At 38.6% G+C, this 22,148-nt stretch overlaps 1 protein-coding gene across 3 annotated transcripts in view; it reads left to right on the forward strand.

Moving 5' to 3' along the window:
- The window catches only part of LOC127575827 (stAR-related lipid transfer protein 13-like), a 425,779-nt gene that overhangs the window by 72,906 nt on the left and 330,725 nt on the right, over window positions 1-22,148 (forward strand). For 2 of the 3 annotated variants that reach the window (XM_052025972.1, XM_052025971.1), the window contains exons 2-3: window positions 4,857-4,971; window positions 5,212-5,300. The exons of the other annotated variant lie outside the window; for it this stretch is intronic. The gene's annotated coding sequence lies outside the window, so the exon portion shown is untranslated. The remainder of the gene's footprint in view (window positions 1-4,856; window positions 4,972-5,211; window positions 5,301-22,148) is intronic. 3 annotated transcript variants of the gene reach the window in all.

Raw genomic sequence — 22,148 nt, forward strand, 5'->3', positions numbered from 1 at the left:
AAACAAACCCAGCCTATCCATTCTCTCCTCAGAACTGAAACATTCCTTCCAACCAATGTTTTATAAAGTTGTACCAAGACCTCCCTGCACGTGTACTCGTGCTCTGGTTAATGAAGGTGAGCATCCTGTACACCTTCACTCTATTTATTACTGGGCAGAAAACAGTAGGAACAAACACAACACTTTTTGATTAGGAGGCAGTGATTGCAATTGGTACTGTGGCACCAGTTGTTCATGATCTGTATCAGTGGTTTCAATGAATGCATCAAGTGTAATATATTTCAGGATTGCTGATAATACAAAACTAGGTGGCAGTGTGGACTGTAAGGAGGAAACAGGGAGCTTTGGTGTGGCTGGGATACAGATAGGTTATGTGAACAGGCAAGAATATGGAAAGTGAAATATAATGTGGAAAATTATGTGGTATCAAATTTGGTAGAAAAAGCAGATTTTTTTTAAATTGTAAGAGACAAAGGTGTTATTCAAAGATACTTGGGGATCTGCCATTATCTTTTTGGTGGAGCAAGTGCAAGGGCCTGAATGTCCAACTCATTATTTCTTATGTTGTTATGTTCTTGTGTGTGGGGGGTCATGTGGAGACCACAGGAGTGTAGAACTGGGGAGAGTAACTGGGTGAGTGTCAAAGTATATTGATGGGTAAGTGAGCTGGTGAAATGATGAAGTCAAGGTCTATATATGCATTTGGAACAGTGTGCAATTGAGTCGAGGTTTGGGTTTGCGGTGTGGGCAGAGTGAGTTTGCTTTTTTGACTGAGAGAAAGCGATGCACACGACAGGAACAGCAGAGAAAGAGAAAGGGGTTTGGGGAGCAAGAAGAGAGTGAGAAGGTTTGCTAATGAAATTTGGAAGAGTGAAAGAATATACTAGAATCTCATGAAGGGTTTGTCTTGATCTTGGGAGACCATCTCCCATCTTCTGTACTCTTCACAATTCTTGCTGATGGAGTCCAGCTTTGGGCTCTGCAATACTGCCTCTTTCTCTAATCCCCACTCAGTGCTGCATAACTAACCACTCTTGCAGCTGTAGGCTCCTCACCCTCTGCATGATCTGTGGCCAGTGTGTTTACCCCGCACCAGTAGAGCCACCTTTGTTTGAAGTTATCAGATGCTGAGACTTCACTGTTAGTAGCAAGTCTAAGAGCAAAGAAAGAAATTGAGCATAAAGTAAGTCGGAGAGAGCAAGGAGGTAGCGACAATTATAGACGAGGAGATAGGAAAAATGGGTGGTGTTATAGTTAGTGAGGAAGTTGTCCAAAGATATAGCAGGATAGAGATCAGCTGGAAAGATGGGCAGAGCAATGGTAAATGGAATTTAATCCTAACAAGTGTTTTTGGAAGGGCAAACAAGGGTAGGGCATACACAGTACATGGTAGGACCCAAGGGAGTGTTGATGAACAGAGAGACCTTGAAGTTAAAGTCCCTAAATCCCTGAAAGAGGCAGCACAGATGGATAAAGTGGTGAAGGCAAATGGGATGCCTGTCTTCAGTGGCTGTGACATAGAATATAAGAGCTGGGATATCATGTTACAACTTTATAAAACATTGGTAAGGCCATGCCTGATTGTGTGCCGTTCTGATAGCCACACAATAGGAAGGATGTGATTGCAATAGAGAAGGTTCAGAGGAGATTCGCCAGAATATTGTCTGGATTGGTGGAAAAGGAGAGATTCATTAGGCTGGGTTTTTTTCCTGGAACAGGAGGCTGGGAGTTGATGAAATATAAAATCATGATGGGGATAGATAGTGTAGTTAGCTTCCCATGGTAGGGGTGTTAAGACAAAGCAAGGTTTAAAGTGAGAGGTAGGGGGTTTTAGAGGGGATCTGAGGGGGATTCTTTCACACAGAAGGTAGGAATTTGCTGCCTGAAGAGATGGAGGCATCTAGACAAGTACTTGAATCGCCAAGCATACGGACCTAATGTGGGTAAGTGGGATTAGTGTAGGTAAGTACACTGAGTGGTATGGATGAATATAGCAGGATGAGGGGCCTGTTTCAGTGCTGTATGACTTTTTGCCTATGACTGTATGAGAGGCATACCTTGCAGTAAGGGGGAGAGGCAGAAAAGCAAAAACAGAGTCGAAGGAAAGAGGGGGAAGAGAGAGACAGAGCAGCATCTCTCCTGTGGATGATTTAATCCACCAGTTTCTTCCGGTCCCTCTCATTAAATCTGGAACTATCCAAGTAATCTGCATTCTCAATTAGCTGGAAGAGTGCTGCTGCTGATGTTTGTGTGCTGATGGCATGCAGTGGAAACGGAGAGGGAAAAAAATACAGAGCAGCAGGGTACAAGATGGAGGAAAAGAGAGACACAGCAGTAGGTATGTGGCATGGGAGGGGGGCAACATCTCTTTAATGCTACATGATGCTGGGGGATTTCTGGTCCTTCATTTTTTTTAACTACCTGTGCACGAGGAAGTAGGGTTAAAATTGAGCTGAAAATTCACTGGATATGACCAAGTGTCAGCTTTGAAATGTAGTACTGTCAGTATTTTAGATATTCCTGTCAACGGAATGTGGGACAGTACAAGATATCAATGCTGAGTTTCAGTTGTATGATTGAGTGAAAGGTCAATTGTGTAAAGTGATACATGGCAATTCAGGGAAGTTGGGAATGTGTCACTTAATATACAATCATGTAGCTAGGAAACAATGCTTGGAAATAGGTTGGATAGGAGGGATGGTTCATTGCAAGTTGTATACGCAAGCCTTGGGGTGCAGTGTTGGTTGCGCTCGTATCTCAATATTTCTACAGAAGTTGCATTATTTGTGCATAAAATTTCTTTATTTCTTAATGAAAAATACTGGGACTCAAGGGACTTTGGAATGTATTCCACAACACTACAGGTTGAGACTCGCTCCCCTAAATCTATATGTCTGGACCAAACAGCACTGGAATTGTTTTTTCAAAAACAGAAGGAATGTTGCAGTTTTTCTTCTAACTGGTTCTTGCTTAAATGGGAAAGTCTACTTGATGTGACTACAAGTCCCATATAACTTTGCATTATTGGGATATCCCATTATTATCACTGGCTACTAGAAACACTACTAAAGGGCAAAGCTTGACATCAGCAGTAGTTGGTAAATGAAGAGATGCAAGGTACTTCGAAAACACTTTTCACAAAGTACAGAGAGCATACTTAAAAGAATCAAATTTGTAACTTTTAAGTATAGTATTGTCAATATTTTATTATGCAGTCCTGTCAACAAAACATGGCAGTGTAAGACAGCAATACTGGGTTTCGGTTGTATGAAAGAGTGAAAGGTCAATTATGTGAAGTGGTACATGGCAAGTCAGAAGCTGAGAATGAGTCACTTAATATACAACCATGTAGATAGGAACAGTCCTTCAAAATAGGTTAGATAAGAGGCAGGGTTCTTTGCAAGTTGTATTAGCAAGCCTTGGGCTACACTTTTTCTGAACATTACTGCAAAAGTTGCATGATATGTGCATTAATTTTGTTTATTTTTCACTGCCATGATCAGCTCTGCTGCAAAGAGAATACCAGTCTGTTTTTGTTAATGTTGATTGATTAAATGGTTCGCATATTTTGAAAATCTGGTGTTTAGGTGAAAGAAAGACATGTACCTCTTTAGTGCTTTTCACAACATTCATCCCAAATACTTTGCAGACAATTTAATATTTTAGAAATTGGTTGTAGTGTGGGAAGAAGGGTGACCAATTTGTGCACAGCAAATTTCCACAAAGAGAAAACCACCAGGTTACTTATGTTTTAATGATAGTGATTGAGGTATATATATTAGCCAGGAGAAAGGTCACATAATCCTGTTCCCTGGATCAATCATATTGCATGGGCAAAGTGGTCCATACTCGGGAATTTTCTCAATTTGACTGGAGTCTTTGACTGGTTGTTTATGAAAATTACTTGGGCTCTGGTGAATTTGGAACAAACTTTAGTCACTGCACCCCAAAAGACTTTTTTTTCCCTCACCCCTTTCTTTTCCCCCCCCCTCCCCACCAAGCCACACATTACACCCAAAATACATGAGTTGTGAAGTTGAGGAGCATCTTTGTCAGCAACCTAATGAAAAACTTGACACCTGTTACTTTCCAATAGCCAGTAAACTGAGAATGGAGAATCTAATCATGATGACAGAGACCATGATTATAGGAACACCATACCAGTGGTTCACAAAGATTTCAATGGAGCATGCTAGATTGCAGTGGTGCACTAAGGTGACCAGTGCTGCAGTGCAACATCTGCAGGCTGAATCCATCATTAAAACCCACACTGGGCCCATCACCCACTCCCAGCCCACCAAGTGGCCATGGCTTGCAAATGTTGCATGGCTGGCTGGAATTTTTGCAAGGTTTTGGAGGACGTTTCAGGGGCAGCACTAGGTCCTAGGGTTCAGGCAAAGTGGCTATTCGGACAATGGGAGGACATCCAACTGTTGTATCAAGCATATTGCCACATTAGCATTTTACCTACTCCCACACCTCTTCTCAGGTTGCTGAGTGGAGCAGTAGTTCCATGGGCAACTTAAATAATATGCTCAGATTTTTCTTTTCTCCCTTTGTGGCCTCTTTACCCTGCCAGCAACGCTGAGGCTACAACTCATTCTACACATGAACAAACCTGCATCCTACTACTTTACTGTTTGGAAGGCTAATACTTTATGGCATATCAGCATGGAACTAAACAATGCAAGCACAGCTTACTTCATTAACAAGATTTTCCTTTTTACGATTATCACCTTCTGTGGTCAGAATGCTTATAATAGTAATTGAATCTTCATAAACCTATCAAATTTACTGTAATCTACTGTTGAACTTTAAGTTTTTGATGCCCTGTCTGTATTTCATTTCCTTTGCAGTAAATGTATTTGGACTGAATATTACATCATGACGAAAATACAGCCTTTCTTGGAGAAAATGTTTCAATATACAGAATTTTTCAAAGAACATGGACAAAATACTATAACATAGTGGGTGAGCAACGCAATTGTAGCTTAGTATAGTACTTAACACAATAAGTTTATTGCCCAAAAGCAATTCATGGTGTTTGGATTCATTGTCACCCTTCTGAAGTTTATAGGATAGCTTTTTTTCTCAGAAATGAAAAAGGGGCGGGAGATCATTAATCACAACTATGCAAATACAGACAAAATATCCTGTTCAATCACAGTCAGCAGCTTTAACTTGTTCTGCATGCTTCTTGCTGCACACTAGACTCTGAAGCAGATACAGTTCGTTCATAGAAAAGCATGGGATACAATAAGAGTCTCTGACTGAGAGGATGGACTATCGGCAATTTAACAGTGAGTGGCTTCTTTTGATATTTCTTCTGTTACTACTCTAACTATTTGAAGTATTTGAAAAGTCCACTTTTTGTTTTGTTTTCACTGTGAAAGCACTAGGAATGTGAAGCTTTGGCAGACTCTATAAAGCTGTTTTGATTATTTAACCATGACTTATTAAGGAAAAATAAGGTTTTTTTAACTATGGTAGCAGTGCAGAAGGTGGTTTATGAGCTGTAGTGAGAGTATGAACATTAATTGAGAACTAAATAACCCAATGTGTCAAAAACAAATTGTGAATGACTGATGCTTATGTTTGCTCCATGTGCTGTGTATATTGAAAGATGCTGAATGTATTCTTTGTATTTTAAAATGCCGTATCTTAAAGTTTCAGTTCAGAATGTTCTCTAGAATTTTAAAACATTCTAACTTGCATATTGGTCACAATCCAAAGAGTTTTGTATGCTTTGCAACATTACAAAACTTCATTATTTCAATGTATTTAGCTTTCTGAAATGTATTGAGCAAAGGAGGGTCATTGTTATTGGTTGCTAATTTTAAATTCCTTGATGTATAATTACATAGACATAATAACATAGAAACAGTCCATTTAGCTCAGCCAGTTTGTATTTGTGTTTATCCTCCCTTCTTGTATTATGTATCTGTGCTCTATCCATATGCCTTCCCTTCAATCACTTATTTAATCTATTGTTCTATTGACTCATTCTCCACTCCAATCACAAATTGAAATAGTAGGTAAATTGCTTTTAAGGCATATTTGGCAAATAGTGGTCCAGCTGACATATGTCACATGTGCACGGATTGAGAAACATCAGGCTACGTGTGTTCCAGTTTTTATAAAGCGTACTCTTGTATTTCCATATTCTGGGAGTCCAGATTTAGTCAATTAGCAGAGCTTCTGAAGAGTCCATAAGGAGCAACTGGCCTACAATAATGTTATTATTTATCTTAAAAAGTACAGCTCGGGTTACTTGATTTAAAATTTAATTTCATTAATAAATATGAATAATCACTAATCAAGGCCTTATTTTAAAAGCCCGAATAAAATGTTACTTGCATTCTGTTTAAGCAGACTTCAGATACATTTAGTTCTGGCAGACAGTCCCTTAAAATGCAAGAGCTGAGCTGCCTTTATAATCATTCATAAAGCTGATTTGTAATTATTTTTTTATAATTTTAAAACAATTAACTGGTCACCAACACAAATCTAATTGCAATGCCATTAGTCATGGAAACTACCCATCAAAAAAAAGCATGCTATTCACTTAATAACTTAATTAGATATACATCCAGATTTTTTTAAAGAATGATGATGCCTGCACAAGTAAGTATAGATAGATGGTCAATAATCTATGGATCAGTGTCATTTCAGTCTTGGAGATAATTGAAATCCCATCAGGACATTATAGTTGGTCATCAATGAATAATGCAGATTTTCATATTGGACTGACAATTTGCATTCTTTGCTCAATTGCATTTGTGAACCAGGCAGAAATTTGAAAGTCTCTTATCTATGTGCATGCTTTACTCCCATCATAAGATTAAGAGAATACATTTCTGAGCTTTTGGTTGGTGACTTGCTAGACAGCACATCACAAAGACAGGCATATGAAACTGTAGTCCCAGTTCATTGATTTGTGTTAGTGAGCCATGTAAAATTGCTGCCTAGAAATTCTAGTGTGTCTCTGAGGTGGTGCACCATCAAATCTTAGTTGCAATTGAAATTCAAGGTCTTGGACACAGCAGAGTAGGCATTACATATTTTCACAGCTAAAAATGTGCTGTCTAGTCCTTCTCTCCTGAGGCTGGTCTCAGGATGTTGGCCACAAGTGTGATTTGCACCTGTGCAAGGGGTGAGGTACCCAAGGCCAGTTTTTGATAGAGAGGGTTGTGGCAGGGTGGGGTGAATTTGCGATTTGAGAAGGAAAGCCAGGAGTTTGTTATGGGGGTGAAGTTGAGGTCAGGAATCTCTGGGGAACTGGAGATCAGAAGAATGCTTAAGAACAATAGAGCAGGATATTGGAGGTTGAAGGCTGTGAGCCAGGACTGGCAGCAAAGAAGGGGTTAGTTAGAGGAGGACAAAGAGGGTTCGGGGGCCACATGGAAGTCGGGAGTTATTTTAGTGTGAGGGTGGAGGAGAGGGATCGATGATGTCAGTAGGTATTTTACTTGTCCTTCAGGCCTCTGAACTAGACAGTGAGGGAGTCAGATCACGTTGTCCCAGGAGTGCTCAGCAAAGGGTGTCCCAAGAACAATGTGGTTCAAATTTTCCTACAATACTCCAAAAGGAGTGCTGTACAGGGAAGTTGTCACTGTGCTCACTGATACAGAAGCAGGGATTAGTCATGATAGGAAATGCCAGTATGAGTTTTACAAATGATGCAAATCAATCCAGAACAGGTCTTCATTATATTTCAATCATGAAGAAATGGTCTTTCAGTTGCATTAAACTAAGAAAAGCAGTGCTGAGGTAATCAAATTTTCAGGTATACATAAGGGAAAGTTGGAAATAATCTATTGTAAGCATGAGTTAGATTGGATAATGCATTTTTCTTATTCCTTTTTGTTTTCATGCATTGTTCCCTATCCCTCTCTCTCCTTTCCCCCTTACATTTATTGTCTTTCTCACCGCTACTGTCAAATTGCTTTTGACATTTTTTCTGATTTAGTCTTTTTTGTTGTGAATGCTGACATCCTCGATTTCTACACTGATCAGATATTCAACTTTGGATTACTATGTTTATCAATGAGGATTTTTTAAAAATGGTAAGATAGGTTGCCAGATGTTGGATTTATGTGAACTAATAGAAAGTATTAAATTATGGGAAGTTGAGCAGGGTAGGACGTACAGAATGTTACGGCCTTAAGGAGTGTTGATGAACAGAGAGACCTTGGGTACACATCTATAGTTCTATGTAAGTGGCAGCATTGGTGGATAGGGAGGTGAAGAAGGCATAAGGCATGTTTGCCTTTATTGGACTGGGCATAGAATGTAAGAGCTGGGGCTCTTTGTTACAACTTTACAAAACGTTGATTAAGCCTTGCACGCAGTATCATGCAGTTCTGATTACCACACAGCAATAAGGATATAATTGCCCTGGAGAGGGTGCAGAGGAGATTCACCATAATGTCTGGATTGGAGGGCTTTGGTTATAAGGAGAGATTGGATAGGCTGGGGCAATGAAGGTTGATAGGTGACCTGGTAGAGGTGTATAAAATTATGAGAGGCATAGATCGTAGGAATCATTTTCCCATGTTGGGGGGTATCTAAAACGAGGGTGTAGGTTTAATGTGAGAGGTGTATTTAAAGGGGAAAGTTTTTCTTGGAGAATGGTTGCTATCAGGAACGCACTGCCAGAGGAGATGGTGGAGGTGGATAGCATCGCAGCATTTAAGAGGTAGTCACCATCTCCTCTGGAACAGCCAAGGCATAGAAGGCTAGGGTACAGGCAAATGAGATTATTATAGATGAGTACAACAGTTGGCATAGCTGTGGCGGATTGAGGGGCCTGTTTTTGCACTGTTTAACTCTATGACTCTGTTCTGGGCTCACTAACTCAGAACTAAAAGCATCTGTTTATAATTCAGTTTTGAGATTTGTTATTTCTAATCTTCATTTGTGTCTAAAAATATTTGAGGAACTGTGCATTACTTGTAAAGTGGCATAACCAATGAATTGTGTAAAGTGGTAATAACCAATTACACTTAATATGCTGTTTTTAATAAATGTACACAGACTGTAAACTATACTTATAAATTGCACATATCTACAACAGAAACATGGTTACATCTGCAATGAAAGCTTAGAGCTAAATAATTTAAGAATGTAGGAAAAAGGATTTTTAAATATTGCTGTTTGTTCTGCTATCTCCATTATTTAAATATGCTCTCACATTGATCTTCTGTGGTTAATTTGTGATTAGTTAGAGTATTGGAGCAGTTGTTATCATTGAAAGAGGCAGAACTTTGATGTAAATTATACTTTGTCAGAGTTACTTCAATAACTGCCACAACAAAGAACTTCTATAGTGTAAGTGGCTTTTATTGTGATGCCAGAATGAACAGATTGCCACAATGAAGGTGCAGCCATGTGCTTGACCATGTCGAGCTACCTGGGAATGACTTAGTTTTACTTTAAATGTATATTTAAAAAATTGCAGAGCCAGTGGAAAGCAAAATTTTCAACAAGTTGAGTGCTCTTGCAATAAACAATCATTTAGCAAAGGAAGGAAAAGGGAAGCTTTAAGGATACTCATGAAAACACAAATGTTTTAAGATTTCATTAACTGCACTTAGGCTGCTATTGCCATGTCCAGAACTCATTTATCTTTATCCCAAGCAGTTGGACCATCTGGGTCTCGTTTGGTTTGGCTCATTTCCCAGTAGTTTGGCTTAGTTGTTAACAATCTGAATTTTTCTGCAAGAACAGGATGCAAACCCTCCTATAATAGCATGTATCAAGCTCCACAGCATATTTATAAACTTATGGCAAATTTTATTTAGACAGTTCTCACTGAGAAGTACTTCTATCATCACAAGTTCCATTGCAGACAATGAATCTCAAATACAATCCCACACATCTGAACTAGTCCAAGCAGTTCAGAATAAACAAGTTAATGAGTAGTCAACCCATTTCTTTCACCTGAAAATGTTTGTGCCTTGCATGAGTATGTCAGCCATTGCCAATAAGTGGCATTTTTCAAATTTCTACCCCATGTGTACTTTGCATTTAAAGGTTGAATATTGCCAGAGCTATGACAGTTGTTCTATGGAGATTCCTTTTAATTAGTCTCCTCACATTGCAGTGCTTGGGCACAAGACCAGGCTGGTATTCTAGGGTGGTACTGAGGAAAGTCTTTTTGTTAAAAGTACCATCCTTTAGAATAACTAAATTAGGGCTACTTATTTCTGTACAAAGGGATGATAACTCCCCGTGCATTTTTCTTGTTGCCCTGGCCAACATTCATCATTCAACTAAGAGAATAAGTGGTCATTTATCCTGTGAATTTGCCAAGTGCAAACCACTGCTGAAAAAATCTGCTACTTTTGCCTCCTTTGTCTACATGAATCTACTAACTTAGGATTTGAAGCACTAAAGACCTCTTTCTTTTTGAGTAATAAAATTAATTGAAGGAGATAATATTGAAGCAGTGTCATCATAGATTGTCTACCTGTCCTCAAATAACTCATAATTGTGACACAACTCCTTTATTCATACTATAAGTTGATTTGGAATTGGTTTATTATTGTCACATGTACCAAGGTACAGTAGGAAAAACTTGTCTTGCATAACCATTCATACAGATCAATTCATTGCACGGTGTATTTGAGGTAGTACAAGGTAAACCAATACAGAATAGAGTATCACAGCTACAGAGAAGGTGCAGTGCAGGTGGACGATGAGGTACAAGGTCATAACTAGGTAGATTATGAGGTCAAGAGTCTATCTTATCATACTAGGGAACCATTAAATAGTCTTATAACAAAGGTAGAAGTTGACCTTGAGCTTGGTGGTACATGCTTTCAGGCTTTTGTATTTTCTGCTCAATGGGAGAGGGGAGAAGAGAGAATATCCAGGGTGGGTGGGGTCTTTGATTATACTGGCTGTTTTACTGAGGCAGTGAGAAGTATAGACAGTGTCCATGGAGGGGAGGCTGGTTTCTGTGATGTGCTAAGCTGTGTCCACAACTCTCTGCTGTTTCCAATTATTGATACAATACCAGCAGACTATGATGATGCTAACAATTTTTTTTCTGCCTTGCGGCATATCCGATCAATTATATAAATAATTCCTCCACCTCTGGTTTGGTGATACCCTTTTAACCACAGGTGCCATGAGATGGATGGATGGGGAGCCTGATGCTTTTCCCTAGATTCACCAACTGTGATGGAACAAAATATCTATAATGCCAAAAATCATCTGGTTATGATTTATGCAGTGCTTTACAACCCCAAAATGATGCACAGTTTGCAAAGTGTCACTAAGGGCATAATATACCATGAACTATTGGAACTGGGCAGTATTTTAAAACATGACCAGTACAGTCAAGTTGAAATGTGGACTGTAGAATGCAACTTGGATGCTAACACTGAAAATCTGAGAAACCAACAAAGAACTGGAGATACAGTTAGTGCTTGTGTTACCACATCGCCCTCCAGCAGCTGTCTCTAGCTTTGCCCTCCCTACCTCCCTCCTGGCCTCCTCTTCCTCTGTTTTTTAGTTTGCCTCCCATCTCCACCCCTTCCCTTCTCCTACCTAGCTCCATCTGCCTGTCATCCTTAACACTACCTCCCCCCTCCCCCCCCAGTCCACCAGTTGCCTCTGGCTTCTATCTCACTGCTCCCTCTCCTCTTTATAACAGCTATTTTCCCTCTCCACTCTGTCCTGATGCAGAGATTCAACAGCAAGGTCAATAATTCCTTCCCCCCACAGATGCTGCTGAGCTCTTCCAGCAGATTCTTTATTGCTGTAGAAAGAACTGGGTGCAGCAAAGATAACCATATGGACATGATTTAGTGACTAACTATAATCTTTTTAAAAATATCTTAATATGATTGCAATGAGATGGAGTATATACCAGTTCAAAATATTGCAAAAGATTTTTTGTTTAATCCTATGTGCCAATAAGAAAATGATAATAAGCATTTGTCTGAGCCAGTGCAATCCACATGAACACACTCCTACAATACCTTTAAATAGGGAGCTTTAGGAATTTGATCCCGTGGAGGGCAACTTGCAGGAGGCAAAGTTCCCCTGCAACAGTTGCCTTTGACATCCTAGACAATAAAGGTTTTGTGTTTGAGAGGAACTGTTGATAAGGCTTCAGTGAATTGCTACATCAATTTTTTTGTAGGTGATACATAGTACAGCTATTGGTGGAGGAAAAGAGTGTTTAAGATGGTGAACAGAGTGCCTGTCAAATAGGCTGCTTTGACGTAGATGGCGTCAAACTTCTGGAGCTGGACTCAGTCAATCAAATGTTCCACCATGACCTTGATTTGTAAATGGAAGGAAAACTTTGGAGAGTCAGGAGGTGGCCATCCTTTATCCACAATATTTATGTGGCTGGTCCAGTTAAGTTTGTGATTAATGGTGACCTCCGTGATGCTGATGATTGTGGATTTAATAATGCTAATGACAGTGAATGTCAAGGGGAGGTGGTTAACTCTCTCATTTCAAAATGAGAATTGCCTGGCACTTCTGTAGCATAAATAATATTTGCTACATCACTCCAATGCTGAACATGATCCAGGATGGTCAGCATGCATACACAACCTATCTGACTCATGCTTAATACATTTCTCAAAAGAGATACTATATACTTGCATGCAAAAACACCTTTCATGACTTTGTAATGCATTTGCATGTTTCACAGCAAATTAGGTTTTTTTTTTGGAGTATAGTCACTGTTACAATGTACATGCATTAATTCTATTACTGTCATGTTGGCTGAAGTTGAGGTGAATTTACCTCATTACCTCACCGTCTTTGCTCTTCTCACTAGTCAATTGTGTTAAATCTATGCTCCTTCTCCTTAGTTTTTGACTAAGGGAACCTGGCCCTTTTAACTGTATCTCTGCCCTTCAAAAATTTTGGGCAATGGTGAATTCACTCAAATTGCATCAAATGTAAAATTCAAATTCAGTGGTCCAGTGGAACTAATTCAGAACCAATAAATTGGCTTTTTTCATGTTAAATTTTGTTATAATTTTAACAGAAAATAGACTTAAACATTATCGTAAGCTGTAGCAAAGCAACAAGTGTGCCTGAATTACTGGGTGTGGCAAATCTCCCAGGGAAGCGGGGTGTTATATCTCAGTTCAATACAATGAAGGTGATTATGAAGACAAGTAAAGGATTGTACACTTCTTTCCAGGAGTGAAATATTAGAAAATAAGGAGAAATTTTCTGAGAAGTAGTTTGGTGAAAAAAAAAGTAACATTATCCTGTTACATATCCTTGGGAAGGAGTTAAGAACCATTGCCCAATCAAGAAGTTCAGATGATGTCACAAACCGTGAGAATGAAGCTCAAGTGGTTCATCAACATAAAATGAACCCCAAGATTGAGTTACAGCCTACGGCTTGCTTATGAATATCTGTTATTGTCATAATATCTACACATTGCTGTGTTCCGGGGAGAGCACTCAGTTGAAAGGTGTTGCATTACCTTTAGCTTCACAGCTGGCTGGCTGAGATCTTTGGTACATGCAAAGTACTGTTAGCAGGATTAAAGCATTGCATGTCAAGTAGAGAAGCATTATTATTTCAATAATCCATTGGGTTATTTACTCTACAGTACACATAGGATAATATGATCTTTGGATATATGGCAAGGCACTGATATATTAAGAAGTTCAGGTGACATAAATCCTGTGAGTGGAGCTCAAGCACTCAGTGAATGTTATTCATATCACAAGAGCTATTACTGCTCAGGAAAATGCCTATTTATTTGTTTCTGTCCACTTTTTCACCCTTGAGAAAACAAGATAATGATGAGGACTCTGAGGTTTATGCAACCTGGGTTGAAAATAATAGGATATGAGAGTAGGTTATTCAGAAACTGATAAAAACAATATCAGACTTGGGTTTTAGGATCTCTGTGCATTATACTAAGAAATGAAGAATGAGGTGTTGAATGAACACAATGAAAATGGAATATGAAGGAATAGCGTGGGACGATAGCTACGATTTAGGAGCTTCAGGCAATGACAGAGCAAGGTTCAAAGCAACAATAAAAATAACAGTGGTATAAATAAATTGAAGAGAGATAAAGAAGGTTGAAGTAGAGCTTTGAGGCTGTGTTTGAGAAGTGAAAAGATTGCCTTTGAGATGAAAAAAGCGTGATTCAAAAATATTGATTAGTATAATCTAAGAAAGGAAAAATTGGATTAATATAGTGCCCGTCACTACCTCGGGACATTTCAAAGTTCTTTACGACCAGTAAAATACTTTTGAGGTTGTAGCATCGCTGTGATGTAGTCTTTAACACTCACCTGAGTGTGCAATATTTCATTAGTTTAACATTTCATTGAGGCAGATGCAGTTATTTGAATTAAATGTCATTCAGATTTTGTGCTCAAATCTTTGGGGAGGAATACAGAGGAGGGGATGAAAACTAATTGTCACACGTCAAAATATTTGCTCTGTGACTCTATAGTTTGTCTTGTAGTAGAAATATTGGAAAAAACGAAGTATATTTTGCATAGTAAGAATTATCTTTTATCCTCTAACTTCGTAAGTGAATACGACAAATGTAGAAAGTATTTCCTTGTGATATCTTATTTACTGTTTTAGACACTTCTCGATAGTTGCTCAAAACACAAATGCCAAAATTAGTATTACTACTCAGAAATCTAAATATAATGAACAAAGTTGTATTGTACAGCACTATCAGAATGAATTTCAAGGAATGTTATTAGGACATCTTGGGGACTGAATATTAGAAATCTTGCTGCGGACCTCAAAACCCAGATTAAAATTGAATTGAGTACAATAATGGAGATTGTTGATGTCATTCATTTACAATTAGTGTAGTGAAGTGATTTTTGCTCTTAAGTGGAAAGATAGCATGTAAGTTTATGCCTTTTTGAAATTATTGGAGAAGATTCTTGGGGACAAGATTTACTTTCATTTGGAATGACATTGACTTATTAGGGATAATCAGCAGGGCTTTGTGTGGAGGAGTTTCTGTCTCTCAAATTGAGTTTTTTTGAGGAGGTGACAAAAATGATTAAGGATAAGACATTACATGTTGTTTACATGGATTTTAGTAAAGCATTTGACAAGGACCATCATGACAGACTGGTCCAGAAAATTAAGTTACAGGGGATCCATGGTGAAGTTGGGTACAAAATTAGCTCCGTCATAGATGATGGGAGGTAGTGATGGAGGGGTGCTATTGATTGGAGGTTGGTGACCAGTGGTACCTGCAAGGATCAGTGATTAGTTGTTTGTAAAGTATATATAAATGATTTGCTTGAAATTAGGAAGTTTGCAGATGACATGAAAATTGGTGGAGTTGTGGATAGTGAGGAAGATTGTCAAAGGATACAGTAGGATTTGGATCAGATGGAAATTTGGACACAAGCAGCAGATGGAGTTTAATCCGGACAAGTGTGAGGTGATAGATTTTGGGATGTCAAATGCGAGAGCAAAGTATACGGTAAACGGCAGGGCCCTTTTGGAGCATTGGTTATAGAGGGATCTTGGAGTGCAAGTCCATAACTCCTGGAGATGTGGAAGCTGAGTTTTTAGACAAAGGGTTTTAGGTGCCTGGAACATGCTGCCAGGGGAGGTGGTAGAAGCAGATACAATAGTAATGTTTAAGAGGCATGTAGACAGACACATGAACAGGCAGGGAATTGAGATACGAACCATGTGCTGGCAGATGGGATTAGTTAGATTGACATGGTTGGCACAGACTTGGTGGGCTGAAGGGCCTGTTTCTGTGCTGTACTGTTCTATGTTAAATGATTCTTTACATTATGAGTTCTTAGCATGGATTGTTTAGGCAATTTTTGTTGGACTAGAGAAATTATTGGAGTGCAGTTAAAGTTCTAGGACATAGGCTGGGCTCATCGTGAAATGGTGTAACTGGCCCTAAGTACAGGTAAAGAAAGAAAAAATAAGGCAGTAATTTCAATATATAGGTTAGCAAACAAGGTTATGATGACATTTGTAGGTTTGTGTTTTTTTGCTGGTTTGCTTGATTAACTTGAGCACAATTGCTAAGGGCTATAAAGCAAACTGTATGACAATTTGTCCTCATGATGGCAACATTCCCACATTATATTCTTTGCTTACCGTGTTCCTTCCAACTTTCCAGGAGACAGAGTAACGTTCATCATGGAAACCTGTATCATATGAATAGGCCCAACAGACTGCCCATGCTCAAATGGTCCTTCAGGATATGTTAAGATTAAATATTCAATAAAATAGAAAAAGGACCTTCTGTTGAAGAATGCTTCAGACAATGGAGATTGTATAGAAATTTGTTTTTGACATTAATGGTGTCTAAAATGTAATGTCTCCCACTATTGAGAGCCCACTTTTAAAGAAAAAAATGTCTACCTTCAAGGATTCTTTGTTTCAGAATATATTCTAGGTGGTTGTTCTAATGCAATTGAAATAGTTCCTCTGCAAATGCCCAACCCTTTTAATCAATATTCTTCCAAGCACTGTGTGTGCTTTTCAGTCCCATTAATAGCCTCAGATTTCATTTAGATCTCATGATTGGACCACACAAGCAAGAGGATCTTCTAACAAGTGCAACTTTGAACATAATGACCTCTACATTTGCATTAAAGGTCATGTTGACATGTTAGTGGGTCTCAGTTCCTGAAACTGCTGGTCCAATAAATGATTTGGAAGACTGCAATATTTTACTGTATTATAAAACTTGTGCAGTGCAGGTTTTGGAATTTTACTTGCGTGCAACCAGAAGATTAAAATCAATACATTTCCTGAGTAGAGACGATTACTGATATGAAATTGTCCTATTTCATTTATTCTACCAGAATCTGTATATAGACATTACTAACGTATTGAAAAAATGTAAAGGATAACTCTTAATTTTGAAAATATTAAGAACGATAGAAAAGAATACATTTCCCTTATCCCCTTGCCCACCACTGCTCTGCTGGAGTGTGTAGCTGTGGCAAAACATTTGAATGTCCTAGGTTGCAATGTGTTAACATCAACTGCACTTGATGCTCAGGTTCCCAATGCCTCAAACTTACCGGATTTGATTTGAATGGCTAAATTAGTTGGCCCTCAATTTTATCACCTGTCGAGGCTCAAGCTTTTTGAAAGCTTTTGCATGTTCCTGATGTTTGTAAAGATTTAAATGCTATTAAAATGATGAAAGATGTAAAAGTTATCAAACATTTAAGATAATATTACCATAAATATACATTTTAAGAAATAATATGGCATTATTGTCATCAAAGATATTTAAAAGTAACTGTCCTTATCTTTTTCCTCACAGTTGTGAAGCTTCCATTGAAATGAATGAGCAGAGTCCCCAATGTAATGGGGGATTCTCAGCAAGTTTGAGTTCCACCATTGAACTCTGTGGCATCCAGTGGCAGAGCAAATTGATCGATTTGCCAGGTGGAATCTGAGGCAGTTAGGGGCTAGTATATGTGGATGTACTAAAGTTTTAACTTGCCAGCATTTGTAGGCATAAGTGATGGCAGATTACCAATGGAATTGCCAGCATTTACCAGCAAGCTTTGGCCCAGTGTAGATTAATCAAGTCGCTGCATTGGAGAAAAATCAAGGGTATAGTTTAATGAGATGGTTCCATTACAGGAATAGTTATCGAGAGGCTTGCATAATTATCCAAAAATATGTATTGAAATCGTGCCGTGGGGAGTTTGAGAATTTTAATTTGGTTTTAAAGTTTGACTTTACGTGGTGGCTGCAGTCAAAGTGAATGCAAAATTGGTGGATAGTTGTAAAACTGAAATTGGTTTCAGAAAGGAAATCTAACTCCAGTTCTGTCCCAACGTGATTGGTCTGTGATGTGTACTTAGTCCACAAGTTGCAACAAACCATCATGAAAAATGCTGCATGAAGTGCAGTAGTTCAACAAGCTTGCAGCCACCACATTCTTAGGACAACCTGGGATGACCAATAAATCCCAACTTTATTATCAATAACTCCAGAAAATGAGTCAAAAAATCATAGCTTGGAGGCCATTTGGCCCACTATGGCAGTGCTGATCCTTTGAAAATGTTATCCAATAAATCCAACTTTCCTGCTCAAAAATGTCAATAAAATAAAAATTGTGCTTCAGTGTGTCTGGCACAGAGTGGATTAATAATCACGGTTAGAAGAGTTGCAATTTAGTGATGTGCTCTTTGGGCATTTAGAAAATCTTTATTAAATTTACAGGGACTATCAGTGCTCTGTTCTCATTCACCTGTAGCAGTAGCCTGAAGGTATGTTTCCTGTCCCACTTTCAAGGCAAGGAATATAAGACCCAGAGGGGGGAGAGAGAAAATATAATTAACAAACATATCACCTACCATGTTGTTTGATTAAGATGTATCTAGAGTTTCCTTAAATAATTTACTTGTCTCATTATGTGGATGCACAAGTAACAGTAAAGATGAAACCTATTCAAATTCAAACCAGATATCGCATTGAATACATGGAAGGATAGAATTTATAGTAAAACCTTAACAAGCTGGTGTTGTGGATTGGTTGTCTCTTATGGAAACAGCTTTGTTTCTTTACTTTGGTGCCTACTTCAGTTCTTCTCCAGACATCTGGGAATGTCCACAGCGATAGAATAAAAAGCAATGGTTTACAATTGTCACAAAAGAGCGCAAATTTAAACTTTATTACAGATGCCAATGCTGTTAAATCTACCCCAAAGTGCAGAATAGGTTAGAACACCAACACTGACAACTGAAGCTATTATGGAACCAAAAATAATAAGGTAAATGCCAGAAATACTCAATGTCATGGAGCATTTGTGGATAGAGGGACAGAGTTAAAGGTTGAGACATTTGGCTGGCTAGTATCAACTCTTTGGGCATATTTTTGGTGGAAAGCTTGATTTGAGGGAGGGAGTTGTCTCTGGAGGAAGCAGTGGCTGTTATTCTGATCTTCAGACATAACCTCTTGGTATTGATTGTCAGCATGAGTTGTAAATGAGCAGTTTTTGACAGTACCCACATCCATTTTTAATTAAAATGATGACTGGGTATAAAAGAATTTGCATAAATCTAATAATTTTATGAAAAGGTAATGGGGAAAACAAACTTTGGGTTATATCAAAATCTTTATTGAATTTCCTTTGCAAACTGACTAGATCACAGATATCATTGCTTTTATTTGCTAATGGCATAAGATTTAATGAAGATTAATTTCAGGTATTACAGTTCTTCACTGCTGTGTAACGTCAAAACATCGTTCTTTTCAAGCTGTCAATGTAAAGAAACTACTCATTCTGATAATTGAGCTTTTTTTAGATGCTTTGTAAAAGATTTACAGCCATTTTGATAAACTTCTGCTTTGGTTGAAGAAAAAGATTTGAGATGAGTGTTTTAAGTTTTGTTATTAGATGTAGTCTATTTTAGTATTTGATTCTATAATAAAAACAAACCAAAAATCTTAAAGTTGTAAAGTAGCAATGTCATCTATCTTGTGTTTTCCAAGCATCCAGGTTGTTTAATTTGAAAACAGATTAAAGTTAAATCTCCTAAATGTGGACAATGGTATATTATTTGAAATTGTATGTGTCAGTCACCTGAAATGAGGTTTGAATATACAATGATTGTTGTTTGTAATTATTCTATATGCCAAAGATAAAATGTTAATTATTCATTGAATTATCTAAACCAAACAGTGAAATTGTTGCTGTTTTCTATCTCATCTCTTCAGAATACAGACAAGGGTGGAGATTGCATTGCCCAGTTACTGAGTCCTTGGCCTGATATCAATTGCATACATCTGCACAATTGCTGTGGTGCAAAATCTTTTTACTCTTTGTAGTGTTTACAAAGAACCAGCTGTAAATTAAAGTTTGATTGACATTGCCCATCCTTTGATTACTCAATATGACATTTAAAAACTATATTTTCCAATTTGTTGTAACCTTCCATTGAAGAAAAACCATTGTGTTTCTTTGTAATTCTGAACAGAATTTTGTACGGTCAATGGGCACTGGTTCTTTGAATTAACTGAGCTATCTTGTATGAATAGCTTTTGGTGGCTTTTCTTCTGCTTCCATTGTTTTTACAGTGGTTCAGAATCCCTTTTGTTTTGCTGATTCTTTGAAAATATGATATTTATGAATATGTAAATGAATTTAAACACCAAGCCATTTGTAAGGCCAGGAAGAACAGAGAATGCCCTGTGGTTAGTTAACTGTCAAATGTGGGTACGTGAGGCATTTGCACTGATGTTTGATTTTTAAAAAAAAAGTTTGCAGTAAATCACTGACTACAAGTAGGAGATTATTTCTGCAGCTCATTGTCATTGAGATAAAGGGCTGAATTTTAACTTCTTGATATGCTGAGTGCAGGAGAGCAAAATGTTCTGCAGTGTGTTTATAAGAGGGACTTTCATTCAAGCACAGAATTGAAATTGCATTTCTAATTTTCCCATTAATTAGGCTGAACAGATACTGCAATGATGCACCTAACTCAATGTAGTCACAATTTAAAGGCATATTGCAAACATTTACATTTGTTGGACTCTGGAGTTGACTCGTAGAACAGAAGAGGAGAAACAAAATAGACAGTGAACACACCAAGCTGGCTGGAGATTCAGTGATATGCTGGGGGCAGTAAGGGGCCACTGGATCATAGAGTCCTATCACCTGGAAACAGGCCCTTCAGCCCCCTGAATCCACTTAGACCATCCAGCCCCCATCTACACTAATCCTACATGAATCCCATTTAATTCTCCCATATTCCCATCAAACCACCACCCCCCGCCCGCCCCCCCCCCCCCCCCCCACAGTGTCTACCACCCACCTGCATTATAGCAGCAATTTACAGTGGTCAATTAGTCTACCAACCCACGCGCCTTTAAGATGTAGGAGGAGACCCATACAATTACAGGGTAAAATGTGACTCTGTACAGGTAGCACCAGATATTAGGATTGAACCAATGTTGCTGGAGCTGCATCACTATGTGCCATTATTTTCCTTTTTTTTTCGAGGAAGAAAGCTACAGAACACCCAGAAATGTGTGTGAGGATGTAGCTACAGAAGGTGGAGTACTGTGGAACCCTGTTCTTGGATCAGTACACACACTTTAATGACCTCCACCAGGTCAGGAAAGTTAAGCATATTCATCTACATCCTGTGTGCATTATTTTTTTTCCAGAGAAGGAAGGCCTCACAAAGCACATCTTTAGGTTTTCAGTGGTTTCCTTGATGGCCTTTTGTTGACTTTGGCTATAATGCTCCTGGGACTTTTTAACTAGCTAATGGGGCTCACCAACTATGTTTTCACTGGGTGTTTCAAAGCAGCATTACTGCATGAACAGTGCCCACTGTGATGTGTCATCAAGAACTGCCTCTATGCTCCCACCAAGCTTGGGTGAATTCCAGAATGATTAAGAAACCTATGAACCTGGAATTAAATTCCAAAACCACTGTTCAGATCACCTTTACTGAGAGATTAAAATATTTAAGTTGAGAGCCTACCTACCCTGAGGGTGTCTTGATTGCAGTCTGACCCACTCAGCTTAATTCCTGAAGTTGGCAGGTTCCCAATGCACATCTAATTTTGCAGATTTATTTTTCAGCTGTTTCCAAACCTGCCTGCTCACAGATTAAAATTCCCTTTATTTAGTTGTGATTCTGAAATATATTTTCAGAGCTACTCAGGAGGGTTTAAACAAGAGTGGCAGAGGGAAGGGAAGCACAGCAGCAGGTGGTAGAGTTGAGGGCATGAATGATGGTATGACAAGACTGAAAGGGAGGACAGCAAGGGGCAGGCTGATAAATGTGGGACTGATGGGCTGAAATATGTTTATTTCAAAGCTAAGAGTATTATGGGTAAGGAGGATGAACTTGGAGCCTGGGTCAGTGCATGGAATTACGATGTTGTTGCCATTACAGAGACCTGGTTGCATGAATTCAGGACTGGTAGCTCAACGTTTCTGGGTTTCTTTGCTCTAGATGTGGTAGAGAGCGGTGTTGAGAGGTGGAGGGGTCACACTACTGATAAGGGAGAATATCACAGCAGTACTCAGAGGACATACTGGAGGGCTCATCCACAGATGTAATTTGGGTGACGCTCAGAAATAGGATGGGTGCAATTTTACTGATGGGATTATACTATAGGTCTCCCAACAGCCACCGAGAGGTGGAGGAACAGA

Source organism: Pristis pectinata, chromosome 11 (assembly GCF_009764475.1).
Source record: "Pristis pectinata isolate sPriPec2 chromosome 11, sPriPec2.1.pri, whole genome shotgun sequence".
NCBI classification, from domain to species: domain Eukaryota; kingdom Metazoa; phylum Chordata; class Chondrichthyes; order Rhinopristiformes; family Pristidae; genus Pristis; species Pristis pectinata.